The sequence below is a fragment of the Pseudophryne corroboree genome, chromosome 5, assembly GCF_028390025.1.
Source record: "Pseudophryne corroboree isolate aPseCor3 chromosome 5, aPseCor3.hap2, whole genome shotgun sequence".
In the NCBI taxonomy this organism is placed as follows: Eukaryota; Metazoa; Chordata; class Amphibia; order Anura; family Myobatrachidae; genus Pseudophryne; species Pseudophryne corroboree.
In genome coordinates, this window is record NC_086448.1 from 849267197 (window position 1) to 849277031 (window position 9835).

At 46.1% G+C, this 9835-nt stretch overlaps 1 pseudogene; it reads right to left on the bottom strand.

Annotated features, from left to right (window-relative positions):
* Window positions 1-8393: 8393 nt before the first annotated feature.
* Window positions 8394-8512, bottom strand: LOC134930489 (5S ribosomal RNA; annotated as a pseudogene).
* Window positions 8513-9835: the final 1323 nt, after the last annotated feature.

Here is a 9835-nt window from a genome sequence, read left to right on the forward strand (position 1 = left end):
GAGTATATCAGGAGATGAGTGATGTGTCAGTGAGGACAGGGCTGCATGTGACAGGGGCAGTGACATGATGTGAGGAGGGGAATGGAGGCAGCAGGAAACCACAGACTGAGAGTTATATAGTGGGAGTAGCAGGGTCCCCAGCAGCACAGAGTATATCAGGAGATGAGTGATGTGTCAGTGAGGACAGGGCTGCATGTGACAGGGGCAGTGACAGGATGTGAGGAGGGGAATGGAGGCAGCAGGAAGTCACAGACTGAGAGTTATATAGTGGGAGGAGCAGGGTCCCCAGCAGCACAGAGTATATCAGGAGATGAGGGATGTGTCAGTGAGGACAGGGCTGCATGTGACAGGGGCAGTGACATGATGTGAGGAGGGGAATGGAGGCAGCAGGAAGCCACAGACTGAGAGTTATATAGTGGGAGGAGCAGGGTCCCCAGCAGCACAGAGTATATCAGGGGATGAGTGATGTGTCAGTGAGGACAGGGCTGCATGTGACCGGGGCAGTGACATGATGTGAGGAGGGGAATGGAGGCAGCAGGAAGCCACAGACTGAGAGTTATATAGTGGGAGGAGCAGGGTCCCCAGCAGCACAGAGTATATCAGGAGATGAGTGATGTGTCAGTGAGGACAGGGCTGCATGTGACAGGGGCAGTGACATGATGTGAGGAGAGGAATGGAGGCAGCAGGAAACCACAGACTGAGAGTTATATAGTGGGAGGAGCAGGGTCCCCAGCAGCACAGAGTATATCAGGAGATGAGTGATGTGTCAGTGAGGACAGGGCTGCATGTGACCGGGGCAGTGACATGATGTGAGGAGGGGAATGGAGGCAGCAGGAAGCCACAGACTGAGAGTTATATAGTGGGAGGAGCAGGGTCCCCAGCAGCACAGAGTATATCAGGAGATGAGTGAAGTGTCAGTATGGACAGGGCTGCATGTGACAGGGGCAGTGACATGATGTGAGGAGGAGAATGGAGGCAACAGGAAGCCACAGACTGAGAGTTTTATAGTGGGGGGAGCAGGGTCCCCAGCAGCACAGAGTATATCAGGAGATGAGTGATGTGTGAGGACAGGGCTGCATGTGACAGGGGCAGTGACATGTGAGGAGGGGAATGGAGGCAGCAGGAAGCCACAGACAGAGTTATATAGTGGGAGGAGCAGGATACCCCAGCAGCACAGAGTATATCAGGAGATGAGTGATGTGTCAGTGAGGACAGGGCTGCATGTGACAGGGGCAGTGACATGATGTGAGGAGTGGAATGGAGGTAGCAGGAAGCCACAGACTGAGAGTTATATAGTGGGAGGAGCAGGGTCACCAGCAGCACAGAGTATATCAGGAGATGAGTGATGTGTCAGTGAGGACAGGGCTGCAGGTGACAGGGGCAGTGACATGATGTGAGGAGGGGAATGGAGGCAGCAGGAAGCCACAGACTGAGAGTTATATAGTGGGAGGAGCAGGGTCCCCAGCAGCACAGAGTATATCAGGAGATGAGTGATGTGTCATTGAGGACAGGGCTGTATGTGACAGGGGCAGTGACATGTGAGGAGGGGAATGGAGGCAGCAGGAAGCCACAGACTGAGAGTTGTATAGTGGGAGTAGCAGGGTCCCCAGCAGCACAGAGTATATCAGGAGATGAGTGATGTGTCAGTGAGGACAGGGCTGCATGTGACAGGGGCAGTGACAGGATGTGAGGAGGGGAATGGAGGCAGCAGGAAGTCACAGACTGAGAGTTATATAGTGGGAGGAGCAGGGTCCCCAGCAGCACAGAGTATATCAGGAGATGAGGGATGTGTCAGTGAGGACAGGGCTGCATGTGACAGGGGCAGTGACATGATGTGAGGAGTGGAATGGAGGCAGCAGGAAGCCACAGACTGAGAGTTATATAGTGGGAGGAGCAGGGCACCCAGCAGCACAGAGTATATCAGGAGATGAGTGATGTGTCAGTGAGGACAGGGCTGCATGTGACAGGGGCAGTGACATGATGTGAGGAGGGGAATGGAGGCAGCAGGAAACCACAGACTGAGAGTTATATAGTGGGAGGAGCAGGGTCCACAGCAGCACAGAGTATATCAGGAAATGTTTCATTTATTTAAAACTTGCATCAAAATTTACAATATATACAAATAAATAAAACATTATACAAACAATAAGTAACAAACAGAACTTATATTTACATTCCTTGAAGAAACAATACACTGTATATACTGTATAAATATTCAAAAATAATACACCAAACCAACCACCACCCCAACCTACACACTTATGTTTAAGAAAAACTGAGCAAAGCGAGTTACATGCATGCAAACCTATTCCATAAAAAAAAAACCTAGATTTATAAAGGACTTCTACCACCTACTCAAGGGGGTTTCAGGTGGCCCCACCAACGAGACCACCTGACAGCATCCATCCTCTCCTTATCCAGAACCATCATCCTTTCCACCTCGTGCAGAATTAAATCCACCACCACTTCACAGGGAAGGACTTTATTTCTTATGGACACCTGACACCGTGCCATCCAAGTGTGATATCTAACTGCTAAACTGACTAAATAAATTGTGCTCAAATTAAATCTACCATATCTTTTATATGCTCCATATAAGCCCACTCAGAGTAACTAAGCCCCGAAAGGCACGGGATACGTAAAGCTTTTGAAACTCTAAATTTCTACATTAAAGGCACCTGATCAAGAAATGGTCCATTGTCTCCACCTCCCGTAGACATTCCTCCCGTGGACAACCATGATCACTGGCATTTCTCAACATCATGTTCCCCTTTACGTAAAGCTTCCCGTGGAAAGAAAGCCAAGCAATATCTTTCCTCGACTTATAAGTGATGCCCTTCTTGTCTATATTTATTCTGTTCCCCCAAAGTAACATAAAGAACAGAGAGTTCAATTTGGTCCATAAAGATTGAGGCAAGAAGCACACATAGCTGACATACAGAAAGATCGGGATCAGGTAGGTTTTGCACAAGTCAGCCTTTTCCCTGTAAGAGAATTTCCATCTCTTCCAGCTCTCTACTTTCCGGGCAGCATTTTCCAGAGTTCTCTCCCAATTTAGAGTGGCATAGTCACCATGGTCGAAACAGATGCCTAAAATCTTTATCTGTGAACTGGCCGGGGCAAGGCTGTCCGGAAGGCAAAATTCCTCGCCTTCCTCCCCATCCAGAAAACGTCACACTTCTCATGGTTTATTCTGGAGCACCAAGCTTCAGAGTATTCACAGATGAGATTTTCTACTTCACGTGCCTCTGCCACTGATGACAGAACCACTGTGACATCATCTGCGTAAGCCACTACCTTCAGAGGGAACTCCGGTCCCAGCTGCACTCCTCCCACTGCACCGTTCTCTACCCTTCTGATGAAGGGATTGATCGTGAATACATATAGAAGGGGGCTCAGGGGGCATCCCTGACAAACACCAGAGCTCACCCCAAAGGTAGGACCCACCCAACCATTAACAAGTGGGAAGCTCTCGGCCTGACTGTATATTGTTCTTAGCCAATTCACCACCCTGACTGGAAAACCATACCTTTCAAGCAAGGCCCACAGGTACTCATGATTTACTCGGTCAAAAGCCTTAGACCGATCTAATGCCAGCAAGTACTTTCCCCATTTCTCAGCACGGCACTGCTCTATGGCCTCCCGGACGCCAAGGACTGCACTAAAGGTGCTGCGGCCCTTCACAGTACAGTGCTGAGATGGAGAAAGCAGTTGTTCAGAAAATTCCAACAACATATTGAAAAGTACTTTTGGCAAAATCTTTCTATCTGTATTGAGAAGGGCGATGGGGCGCCAGTTCTCAAAACGAGAAGGATCCTTACCTTTGGACAACAATATGAGAGAAGATAACCTCATAGAAGGAAGGAGAATTCCCTCATCCAGGCACTCATTAAAAACTTCTACAATGCAGGGAATCAATAGGTCTAGAAATACTATATAAAACTCAAATGTTAATCCATCTGAGCCTGGAGACTTCTTTAAATTTAACACATCAATCGCCTTCCTGATTTCCTCTGCTGTCACATTATTTCCCATTCAATAGAGTCATCTGCGTTACAAAGACCTGGAGTCTTCCTTAGAAATGTTTCCATTCTTTCTCTGATAAGTGGCTGCTCAGACAAAAGATCGGAGTAACAGGATCCAATAACATTCAGGATGCCTTCCTTGCCTTTCTGAAGGATACCCTGTCTGCCATACATACCCCTCACCTCCTTTACCTCGACTGATTTTCCACAGCTCTGGTAGGGATCAGGTGAGTGGTACTTTTCAAAATCTCACTCCAGTACCAAAGAATCCAGTTTGTTATACTGATATTCCTTCATATGAGCTTTCACCCGGGAGATTTCCCCACTATCTCCACACTCAGAGATTAAGAAGTCTAATTTCCTTCTCAGGTTCTAATAGATATTCCATCTTATCAAGTTCTTTTTTGATACCAGCCCTAAGGAAGAGTCGTCGAATTCTCTTTTTAGTTTCTTCCCACCACTTAGATCTACTCCAGACTGCCTCCAAAAGTGTTTCCTGGGATTGAAAGAAGTCTCTAAAGGATTGTCTAACCCTTTCTTGCTTTAGGAGCTCAGAGCTTATTTCAACTAATTGAAGAACCTACCAGGTACAATGCAGTCTTAGACCTGGGGGTATATTTACAAAGATTCGTGTTTTGGCCGTTTTGAAGGGTGTTTGAACTGGAATGGTATCGGGTGCATTTTACTGCAACTTTTTGAATCCTGATACGATCATTCACTAAGCTGCCGAGTTTTGCACAATCGTTTTTTCCGATGTCGATGTGATTCGTAATATCAGGCAGTGTTTTACGGGAGTGATGAGTAAAACACTGCCTGACAAAACACAAGGAATCCCGGCCGGATCTGTGTACCTTAAAAAGTTGATTAAAGTCTTAAAAAATCTGAAAAAAATTGCGTGGGGTCCCCCCGCCTAAGCACAACCAGCCTCGGGCTCTTTGAGCCGGTCCTGGTTGAAAAAATATGCGGTAAAAAATGACAGGGGTTCCCCCATATTTAATCAACCAGCACCGGGCTCTGCGCCTGGTCCTGGTTCCAAAAATACGGGGGACAAAAAGCGTAGGGGTCCCCCGTATTTTTGAAACCAGCACCGGGCTCCACTAGCCAGGTACATAATGCCACAGCCGGGGGACACTTATACTGGTCCCTGCTGCCCTGGCATTACATACCCAACTAGTCACCCCTGGCCGGGGTACCCTGGAGGAGTGGGAATCACTTAAATCAAGGGGTCCCCCCCTCCAGCCACCCAAGGGCCAGGGGTGAATCCCGAGGCTGTCCCCCCCATCCAAGGGAGGCGGATGGGGGGCTGATAGCCTTGTGAAAAAATGCGAATATTGTTTTTAGTAGCAGTACTACAAGTCCCAGCAAGCCTCCCCCGCAAGCTGGTACTTGGAGAACCACAAGTACCAGCATGCGGTGGAAAACCGGGCCCGCTGGTACTACTACTAAAAAAATACCCCAAAAAAAACATGACACACACACCGTGAAAGTATAAGTTTATTACATACATGCACACCTCCATACATACATACTTACCTATGTTCCCACGAGGCTCGGTCCTCTTCTCCATGTAGAATCCTTGGGGTACCTGTGAAAAAAATTATACTCACATAATCCAGTGTAGAATCCGACCTTTGAATAATCCACGTACTTGGCAAAAAAATAAAACGGAAACCCGACCACGCACTGAAAGGGGTCCCATGTTTACACATGGGACCCCTTTCCCCGACTGCCAGGACCCCCCCTGACTCCTGTCAAAGAGGGTCCCTTCAGCCAATCAGGGAGCGCCACGTCGTGGCACTCTCCTGATTGGCTGTGTGCTCCTGTAGTGTCTGTCAGGTAGCACACGGCAGTGATACAATGTAGCGCCTATGCGCTCCATTGTAGCCAATGGTGGGAACTTTGCGGTCAGAGGTTTACCGAAAGTAACCTCACCACTGACCGCAAAGTTCCCACCATTGGCTGGGAAATGGCGAACATGCACATCCACCAGACCAGCCTGTCCAACCATGCTAAGTAAAAAATGTAAATCTGGACCCAGAGTTGTCCTTGAGCCTCCCCTGTCTTTTGGCCTGATAATGGTGTTGAAATCACCTCCAAAGACAATCTGTTGGGCCGTAAAAAGGAATGGTTTTATCTCCCTGAAGAGACATTTCCTGTCCCATGAGGACTGTGGCCCATAGATGTTAATGAGTCTCAGGTCATGTCCCCTCAGGTTGACATTTAAAATCAAACACCTACCTGCCTGTAATTCTATAACCTTGTGCACAGTTACCATACCAGTAAAAAGTACTGCCACCCCACCGTACGGCTCGGCTGCAAGAAACCAGTAAGAAGACCCACGCCTCCACTCACGCTTCACGTTGTGTAGGGTGTCCAACTTACTAATTCTAGTCTCTTGCAAAAATAAAAAAGTCAATCTCAATCATATTGAAAAAAAGCAAAGGCCAGAAAACGAGCACGTTTGGAAATTACGGAAGCTACATTACTGGTGGCACATCGTATGGGTTGGGGATCCATGTTTCTTTTGGTTATAGAAGCAGAACCTTGCTCACTTTTCCTTTACATCTTTCCCTGACCCCATATTTGAAGACCTGGATCTTTGTGTCTCTTTCCCTTTCGGAGGGGTTTCCCTCTCCCCAATGACACCCAACATGCCACCCCCCTTGCCTAATCCTTGGGACAGGCTATCCTTACTCTGTGAGGGTCCAGGATCTGGTGGTTTACGCTGAGACCTAGGTTCCAAGCCTGGAAACCCCAGTGAGTCACATGCAGGTGCCCCGCTTGGTTCAATTATTGAACCAGAAGAGTCCATGTTAATCTATTCTTACTCCTCTACCTCTTGAGTCTCCTCTATTACCATTTCATCAACAGGTCTGTGCCTATTTACAACCTCTGAATCCCTGGCCACCTCTTTTTCCACCAACTCTGTGCCCTTGGGGTCTCATTGTAGACCCTCCTGTACCTCAGCCCCACTGCTTTTTCCAGTACCATCTTCCACTAGTAATTGTTCTTTCTTTTTCATTTTTTTTACCTTTATCCTTTTCAAGAGTTACTCCTTCAGATGTTTTTTTTTACTCTGTTTTGCTTTTCTTTAGCTGACTCTGGGTATAAAAAATTGGGTCCCCACCATTCCTTGCCACCTCACCCTCCTATTCCTCATCAGTGTAAAATACATAAAATCTGTTGGTAAGGATTACCTGCTCATCATCACCTTTCCTCTTTTTTTTATTATTGCTGTATCTAACCATTTGAAAGACATCTTCCTTGTCTACAGAACTCCTTGTCCTTACTCTCACAAAAACTGGTCCCTGTTCTTTTCCCTGACCTTCTTTCTCATTCCTAGTTGCTTCCTCCCTCTGCTCTCTCTCACTTTCCATATTGTGACTTGCCCAGGGGCAGCTGCTGTAAGGATGGCCATCCTCACCACACAAATTACATTTTACATCATTGCAATCTCTGGAGACATGTCCGATTTTCCCACATACTGTAATGTACATTTGGTAACATTACAATCACTGCTTATGTGTCAAAAATCCCCGCATTTAAAGCAGGTGCGGGGTTGCCCTGAATAAAAACATTGAACACGGTCATGGCCTATATACACAGCAGAAGGCACACTTTTTAATTGAACCATGGCTGACCACGCTCCCCCCAAAACTCCCATTGTAAAACCCACCTTGATCAAATTGGACTGGACAGTACAGAATCTGGATAACCAGAACAATATATCCTGGGCAGGAATTGACTCGTTCCTGACCAAGATTGAAAAAATCAAGAGAGAAAAAGAAAGACTCTGTGCTGGGGCACTCTTTTTGAAAAGATGAGACAGTAAAATGTAACCTTTATTTAGGATCATATTAAATATAGTGTGACAATAAAGATAAGGTATTCTAAACACAAATCTAAATACCAAGGTAATTCAAATTAATAAACAGTAAATACTGCAAAAGATGAAAAATTATTGTATATAAACGCAGGAGTAGCTTAACATATGTCCACTATCAGCAGGTGGATTGCTAGAATCTCCTGTGATGATATCCCGTGAGTTAATCTAGGCACCATTAGATTAAAAGGTTTGTTGCCTAATATGGTGTTGAACCACCTACTGTATCAATGTCTGACAGTAGTGTCACCATAGGCATTTTAATGCAGCGGATTAGACAGGAGTGTATAATCTGCTGAGTTGATAAATATTAACGATAGCCAAGAGATAGTGGATTGAATGATAAAGAAGTGGTTTTAAAGACACAATAAGTTTGTGAGAAGATATGGACATTCATATAGGAAACTTATAAAGATCAATCTATTGTTTCTATTGAAAGAGGAGAAGAAGAAAATTAGAGAAAAGTTCCTGCTGCTTTCCAGCCAAGTTTACTGCACCTGGTGTTCCTTGGCAGTCTCCCAAACAAGTACTGACCAGGCCTTCCAGAGCTTTGCTTCTAAGATCAAGCGAGATTAGGCGTCTCCTGTGGAGTATGGCCGTAAACGGTTGGATGAGTGAGTACTTATTCCTGGTAAACAGAAATGTGCTTCTGCTGTCCAGAACTGAGGTTTCCACAAATATTAGTCACCACCACCGTGGTGAGAAAAACTGGATGAGAGAGCACATTAGCACAGATGTGCATGAGTGTAAGGAAAGAAAAATGGTAGCAATAAATGCCAATAGTGCACGAATTGGGTATGGAAGAAAAAGAACAAGAGAAGATAGTAGCTTGTAAATCTATGTACAACGACCAGGTGCAGCTGATTGAAAGCAATCAAGTACAATTAGTTATAAAGAGAATTGGGTGTTAGTATTCAGGCTGAATCAGGTCTGTATAATGGTCCTAGAAGCAGATTGTGAAGATACGGGGTTCTTCTAATCACTCAGACACAGAGCCGATGAAACCAAAGTGATGGTTTATTTCTCACAGCACACAGGAATAGATAAATCACAGGAAACAGACGTAAATATAGCCCAGAAACAGTATACAGGTAGCAGTCCAGATAGTAAGTCCCAGTAGATGATTTAGGTCCACAGTAATTCCACACAGAAGTTCCAGATAAACAAGTCCACACAGCAGAACTATCACTGAGTCCACACAGCAGTGATAGCAGATTAGTCCCTGCAATAGTAAGTACATATGGTGATGCGTTCCACAAGGTTCCCTGGCTGAGAATCACCCCTTAGCCAGAGTCCTGCGACTAACATCCGGAGCTGACCTGCGCAACCTCTTTTAAAACCTTCCAAATGCCCATCATGCAGCGCTCACCTGGGGAGGAGACGCAGCAGGTTCCTGATTGGTGGTATCCCACCTCAGGTATTTCCCTACTCCCTCCCACAGCTGGCCTTCTCCTGCTGACCACATGCTGGGTCAGGCTCCGCGTTGTCTGTGAGAGACCAGGATGGAACAGAGGAAAGTAAACAGAAGGAACAATGACAGGGAAATTGGTTTAAGTCCTGATTGTCCCCTGTGGAGGAGAAGCTTCAAAGAGACATTACCTGATCCTCAAATGTATTTCCTGTGTGACCATATGAGGATCATAGATGGACTCAATAAGCATAGCAATGATAACCTGTAATGACCTCATACCAGACTGGCATCCTCCTACAATAACATACATGACAGCACTAGGTGCCAGGTCACAGCACACCTGTATTTACCTGGGTAAGATTATAGTACAGAATATATAGGGTAATGGATGAACACACACATGGGGTAATAGGGGCACAAGCCAGAGAGACATGGGAACAGAAGGAATAAAAAGTACATTAAACGCTATAAAGATTGACACACCACAAATACAGTATTAGCCCCTCCCTATATCTT